Genomic DNA, 6,639 nt, shown 5'->3' on the forward strand with positions numbered 1-6,639 from the left:
AATTTGAATATTAAAAGAAAGTTTGTCAGTCTCTCTTTCAAGAGTGGTGTGAAAATTTTTTCACGGAAGCTCACCTAATAAATTATTTTGTTAGTCTTTAAAGTGCTACTTGACTGCTTTTTTCATTTGATAGTATATAGACTAACACGGCTCCCTCTCTGTTACTTACCACAGTGCATACAGCAATCCCAAGATCTAACAATATGAACCAGGATGTGTTTAGTTTAGCAGAAGCCACCGAGTGTGTGAACCTGAATGAAAATCCATTTCAAAGGAAGAGATGCTTAACATGGGTCAGATGTGCAGGTACAGGAAATTTCTTTCCCTTTTTTACTAATTTCTCCTAATGCTCTCCCCCCCACCCTCAAATAACTGAGTTATGTTCTGCTGGTGATGTTCAAAGCTCTGTGAATTCTGTAGTTTAGGCTGGGTGATAATGGGAGAGAAAAATTGTAGGTTTTCTACTAGATTTCCAGAAGAGGAGGTTCATTAGAGGCACAAAATCTTGCAGGGGCTTGGGGGAGAAGGGAGAGGGACCCAAGGTTGAAAAGGGAGCTGTAGGGTGAAAATTCCTGAGGCAGGCCATGGTTTGTGCTAAAGACCCCCTATTCAATTCTTAGAGTCTGGAGTAGGCCTATAATATAGAAACCCAGCTAGCATGAGTGGAAAGATACTTCACTGGGCCCCTTCTTCCCTGTCTTTCTCACAAGATACGTTGCTGGGCCCCTTTTCTCTCTCTCACAAGACCCAGAGAAGGACATCCCAGCTCAGGCAGGAAAGGCCTTGAAGTCTGAAGGGAGGAATAGCTGCCTCAGCAACTACATTCCAAGGAGAGGCCCTGCATGCGGAAACCAATTGTTTGTGCTGTTAATTATTTGTGCTTTAAATCTTCTAGTGTGGAGGCATCGCCACATCCGAAATCCTATCTTGACATGAACCGGTCATTGTGCATCTGTTTTGTTGAACAAGTAGAGGACACCACCTGTGCTAGAGATAAGATGCTCTGTAAGCTATGGGCAGGGATACTCTGTAACCTTTTTAGATTATTGGCTTATTGTGCTCATTTCGTCTTGCTGCTAGAACCTATCCATGCGTGGATGACACCCATGTTGTAGTTTCCCCGCCGCCCATCAATAATCTATATAATTGATTGTAATCTATTGTCTGTCAGTGCTCCACTGAGTCCTAATGGGTGAAGTGGCACTCCACCAGCACTGTGTGTAATAAACCCTCCTGCTTGCTTCCTACACGGTGTCCAGACTTTGTTCCAACAGGAGCCCACAAGAAGTCATGCTGGTAGAAATTTTATCTGGCCAACTGTCATCTCCTTTTCTAGGCAGTGGTTCTCAATCATTTGATTGTGCCCCACTTCTTAGTGTATCTTGTAGTTTAGCTACCCTCTCTTCCACTGCTCCCCTACCCTCTGCCACACAATTACATCTGCAGATTATATGCAGCAGTGGTGCTTCACTTGAATCAATTTCAGCTTTGTTTTTCACCTGTGTTGTTTTATTTTTCTGTTGCTTGAATGAGCCAACCATCCATTGTAATAGGATCGCAGAGCTTCTTTTCTGGTGGAACACGGTGGAATAACGTTCCACCACCTTTTTTCCCTGGCACTGCCATTTTGAAAGCTGTCTGGGCAGGGCGGCTATGAGCTGCAAGTGGCTCATTAATAAGCCATTTGTGGCTCCCACCCTGCCTGCCAGCTGAAAGACTAGCATTCAATTTAATTGATTTAACAGCCGGAAGCCCCTGCCGCTCTACAGCTGGATGGGAGCTCTGCAGATGAGAAGATGGCTGCCTTCAGAGTTCCTATGCAAGGTAAGTGGAGTTTGGGACCCAAGGGTGGGTAAGCTTGGGGAGCAGTTCGGGGCCAGGAGGGCAAGCCTGGGGGCCTTGGGGCATGGGGAGGTAAGCCTGGGAGTGGTTTGGGTTAGAGCCAGGGCCAGGAGCCAGCGGGGCTTGAAGCTCCGCAAGCAGTCCCAGCCCTGGCTGGGGAACCCCAGGGGAGCTGGCTGGGAGTTGTTGGGTTGGGGTTAAATCTGGGGCAGGGGGAGAGTTCTGGTACCATTTTTATTAGAAAAAAACCACTGAATAGGAGCAAAACAAAAATTGTGATTGTGGTCCACGCTTGTAGTTAAAAGTGCCCATGGTGCTACAACAAACAGATTAATGTATGGATGGCAGTAACTTTGTACAATGCTCTGCAAGCGTAACAAATCAGAACAAGTCAGAATATGCAGCGCCATCTGAAAATTTGATGTGTGTGAAGGAATCAGCTATGCGAGTGAAGATAGTTGTCATGGTTATTCTTAGTAAAAGTCATGGACAGGTTAGGACAATAAACAAAAATTCATGGAAGCCTGTGACCTGTCTGTGGTTTTTACTGAATATGGCTGAAACCTGAGCCCTGCTGCACAGCTGACAGCTCTAGACCCCATTGTATCAGCAAGGGCTGGAGCAGAAAAAGCCCACTGTTCCTCCCTATTTGTTAAAATCAAATCTGGGACAGCTTCCCCCTCTAGTAGCTTTCTCCACCTTCTGAAATAAAACCTTGTCTCCAGTGAGCGCCAAGAACTTGTTGGATAATCTGTGCCCTGCTGTGTTCTTTTCCCAACAGATAGCTGGATAGATTTATGTATTCTATGAATACATTAGAAACATGAGGATGGGGCAGGCCCATTACTCAATGAAGGGAGAATACCAATATCAGAAAATGTGGAAATGGCAGAAATTATTTCAGTTTTCACCAAAAAGATTGGTAGCTATTAGCTGTCTACTGAATACCAATGAAAATGAGGTAGGATCAGAAGCTAAAATAGGGAAAGAAAAAATTAAAAGTTATTTAGCTACGTTAAATGTCTTCAAATCACCAGGGCCTGATGAAGAACGCACTAGAATACTCAAGGAGCTTTTGGTGGGAGGAGCAATCCCAGTCTGGCTCCATTGACCAGGGATCGTGGAGTGGCCCCTCCCCTTCTGACTCCCTGAGAAGGCACTCCACCTCATTTGATAGACTCTGCACTACACGGCCACAGCAAGGCCAAAGCCCATGCTCTGATCGGTTATGAAAACTCCAATACACTCCTTGTTCCTAGGGAAGTGGAGGAGGGAGCTCAAAGACTATCAGCGAATGAGACATTTGGCAGGCTACAAACGGTTGGCATACACCCATACTTCTGCATAGAAAAGCATTAAACATTGACCATATTTCCCAGAAGCACAGACTCGGTAAAGGGCATTACAATTTGCAGCTGAGACTTCTCAAAGGGAAGATAGAGACACACCTACTTTTAGCATTGTGCATGTTACGAAACAGAAGGTGGAAATGAGCCATGAAGTCACAAAGCCTGCCAGATGCTCTTCCTGAGAGATCTCTGGGACCAAACACCCAGGTAAGAAACATGGAAATATTTTTCTTTTCCTTTTGGAATGTCGGTCCATAAAACGGAACTGCACTTTTGCCTGGCACATCCTTTCCATCACTGAATTATTTTCTGTCAAATACCCTTTTGGGGAGCGGGACTTTGAGGCTGTCGGGTAGGAAAGCACAAGTGAGCTGCCGTGTAACGTCTCATAGTTCCATTGTTTTGACCAGTATCTTTCAGGGCGCTACCCTCAGCTGTGTGGGCTCTTTTAAAAGCCAGTCGACAGCTCTCTCTCCTTCTCTCTCCCTGCAGAAACATATTATACTGTTCATTAATTTCCTTTTAGGAGCTCACTGTGTAATGAGGAGGTGTGTATGTGGGAGATATTTTTTTCCTTTGGGACTATGATGTTCGTTCTTTCTGCTTCGATCATATCATGGTATGCAAATGTAACCTCCCACAGGGGAAATCAGCCCTGGAACTCTGAAGTTTAGGGCAGGCGCCTCTGCAGTTTGACCTAAAAGCCAGCTCGCTCTCAGCTGAGTCTGTAGAGGGGACTTATTCTTCCTCTGTGAAGTGATCTGGGTGCCCCTGCGTGGGATAGTGAACCACACGTAGGCATGTGGATTACACAAGTTTAAGCTAGCAGATTAAAACAACAAAGGATGGCATGTGGAAAAAGGGCTGTTCTCTGTCTTTGGTTTGACATTGGGCCCTGCAGAAATGACTCTGGGGTTCTGCTGTTAATTATCTAGGTAGCATCATAAATGCAGGTGGCATTTTATAAAACAAGGTATAGAGCAAAGCCACTGCCCTGAAGAGAATGCACAACACCCAGATGAAGCAAAACATGGGAAAACCATTAAGAAGTTGAAAGCAGAGGCAGATGAAATGACTGGCGTAGGGAAGTTCTGTGAAGGAAGTACGGTTTTAAGTAGAACAGCTGAGAAGTAATGGGAGGAGGGAGACAGATCCAAGGACAAGGGGTACCAGTGGAGACAGTGCAAAGCCCCAGGAGACAGTTGAGGAAGGCCATGGGATAAGGGTTTTAGCAACTGGCATAGTAGGGAAATGGCAGATTTTCACCAGAGGATAGAGGAGATTGCAGTGGTTTTCAGTGAGTTCACCAGCCAGCACTGGAGCTAGTAGAGAGTAGCCCCTACCCTGCAGCAAGGAGCCCTTAAAAGACCAGATAAGCTAGTTTCCCTTTCTGATGTCCCTGGCATTGCTCGGCTCTTTACCTGCAGTAATTTTTTTGAAAATAGAGGACAAATTTACCTGCTTTTCCCCAATTACAGTGTTTTTCAAAAATGAAGACAAATGCTAGAGAGGGCTTGGGGGAGATGTGGGAGGGGTGGTGGCTTAGATCAGAGGGCTGGTGGGGGCTCAAGGTGGGTGTTGGGGTGCAGAAGTCAAGGGAAGTGGGAGGTGCAGAATTTAGGGCAAGGGTCTCAGGACAGGGGGCTGGGAGGTCAGGGGGATGGTTACTGGGACCACCCATGGTAGCGAGGGTGACACTGCTACAGAAGCAGTTCCTCCCAGAGGACCAGGGTAGTGCTCCCTGGCCAGCAGCTCCTCCTGAGGGGACTGGGGTTGTCCTTCCCCATCCAGTGACCCCTCCTGAGAGGAAGGGATCCGGGGCTGCATGCTTATTGGATGGGGGCTGGGCTCTGCGGGCTGGCCTTGGCCTCTAGCTCCCTCCTCAGGCCTGTAGCTTCTTCATGGGTCTTTGCTTGGGGTAGTGACTCTCCTGTCCTGCAGCCTGGTGGGGGCATGACCCCAGCCTCCACCTGCCTCAGGACCAGGCCCTGAACTGGTCTGGGAGGGGAGTTGCTTTTGGGGGCTAGCCCCGGTGTCCAGCTGCCCCCCTCCATCCTGCAGCCTGTTTGGTGGGGTGCTCCAGTGGCTGGTCAGGCTCTGGGGGTTGTCCCCTGCGGTCCTCCCTCCTGCAGACCTCCTGCCCCAGTCTGTAGGCTGTTGAAGTGGGGGCAAGTCTCCAGGGGCTGCTCCCAGCCTCCCTCCACCAGGCTCTCCCTCCCCTGTAACCTGCAGGCTGGCTTGTAGGGGTGGGCTCAGGGGACTGGGTCCCTCCAACTGCTTCCCCTTTGGCCAACAGGTTGTCTGGGTGGGGAACCAGGCTCCAGGGGTGGCTCCTTAGGGCCTCCAGGCTGTCCGAGGCGCACCAGGCCCTGGGTGGCTGCTCCCTCTCCAAATTGCTCCCCCCCATGATCTTCAGGCTATATGGGGAGCAGGCCTTGCTGGAATGTCCCCCACATCCTGCAGGCTGTCTGGGCAGGGCAAGTTCCTGGGGCTGCTCCTGGTCTCCAGCACCACCTCCCATGGCCTGCAGGCTGTCTGGAAGCTGCCCCCCTCCCACTGCCCCCGCCCAGGCTGTCTGAGGGGGAAGCCACACTTCAGGGAGCTACTGCCTGTCCAGCTCCACCCCCCAGCAGTCTACAGGCCATCTGGGAAGGACTAGCTGCTCCCCCTCACCAGCTGTCTCCCCCCCTCCAGCAGTTCCCCATCCCACAGCCTGCAGGCTGTCTGACTGGGGAGAGGTTCCAGGGGCTACCCTGAGCCTCCAGCATCTCCCCCATGGCCTGCAGGCTCTCTGGGGGCTGTTCCTCCCTCTGGCAGCCCCCTCTGTAGCCTGTAGGCTTTCCATCGGGGCAGGCACGTTCCAGGTTTGGGGCAGGTGAGCGATTTATCCTGTCTTTGTGGCAGGCAAGATGGTAATACTACCAGGTTGATGTGTGGAGTGGATGGAGCAAGCTCCTATTCCATCTCCCTGTTCCAAAAATCCATTTAATATATAGTCCTCAGATAGAGGACATGTCAGATATTGGACAGATAAGGGGTTATTGTAGCTAATGTTTCTAGTAAGTAAAAGAAAAGGTACATTTTGATACAATAAATCATTAGAGCACGGGGGTTCGAGGGTAGGTTAACATAAAGGGAGTTAAATCACACAGGGTTTAAGAGCTCGGAGGCGTAACCCACCTCATACTGGATACAAATGGGAGGTAATTTATGCAAGAGTCCATAAATGATATGGGGCAGCATCACTCATAAGGTACAGCCTAGTCCAAGAGTCAATAGAGTACATATGGCTATGGGTGAAGCACTCCCCGTGCCGAGGTCCGTCTGTCATTTTCAATCCTGCGATCGATGTAAGACAGAGGAGATAACCATCTAGAGAGAGCGTGTCAGGTGAATGGAAGGCAATACTCCCCCCGACTCGGTCCCTCGTCACCCATTCTTGTCCTTT

The 6,639-nt window shown here is 49.2% G+C and overlaps 1 non-coding gene across 1 annotated transcript; it reads right to left on the reverse strand.

Moving 5' to 3' along the window:
- Positions 1-6,081: 6,081 nt before the first annotated feature.
- LOC142015518 (U2 spliceosomal RNA) lies at positions 6,082-6,265 on the reverse strand. The gene has a single exon (XR_012646173.1). It is a non-coding gene; the product is annotated as a U2 spliceosomal RNA (small nuclear RNA).
- Between the last annotated feature and the right edge of the window lie 374 nt (positions 6,266-6,639).

Source organism: Carettochelys insculpta, chromosome 6, assembly GCF_033958435.1.
Source record: "Carettochelys insculpta isolate YL-2023 chromosome 6, ASM3395843v1, whole genome shotgun sequence".
In the NCBI taxonomy this organism is placed as follows: domain Eukaryota; kingdom Metazoa; phylum Chordata; order Testudines; family Carettochelyidae; genus Carettochelys; species Carettochelys insculpta.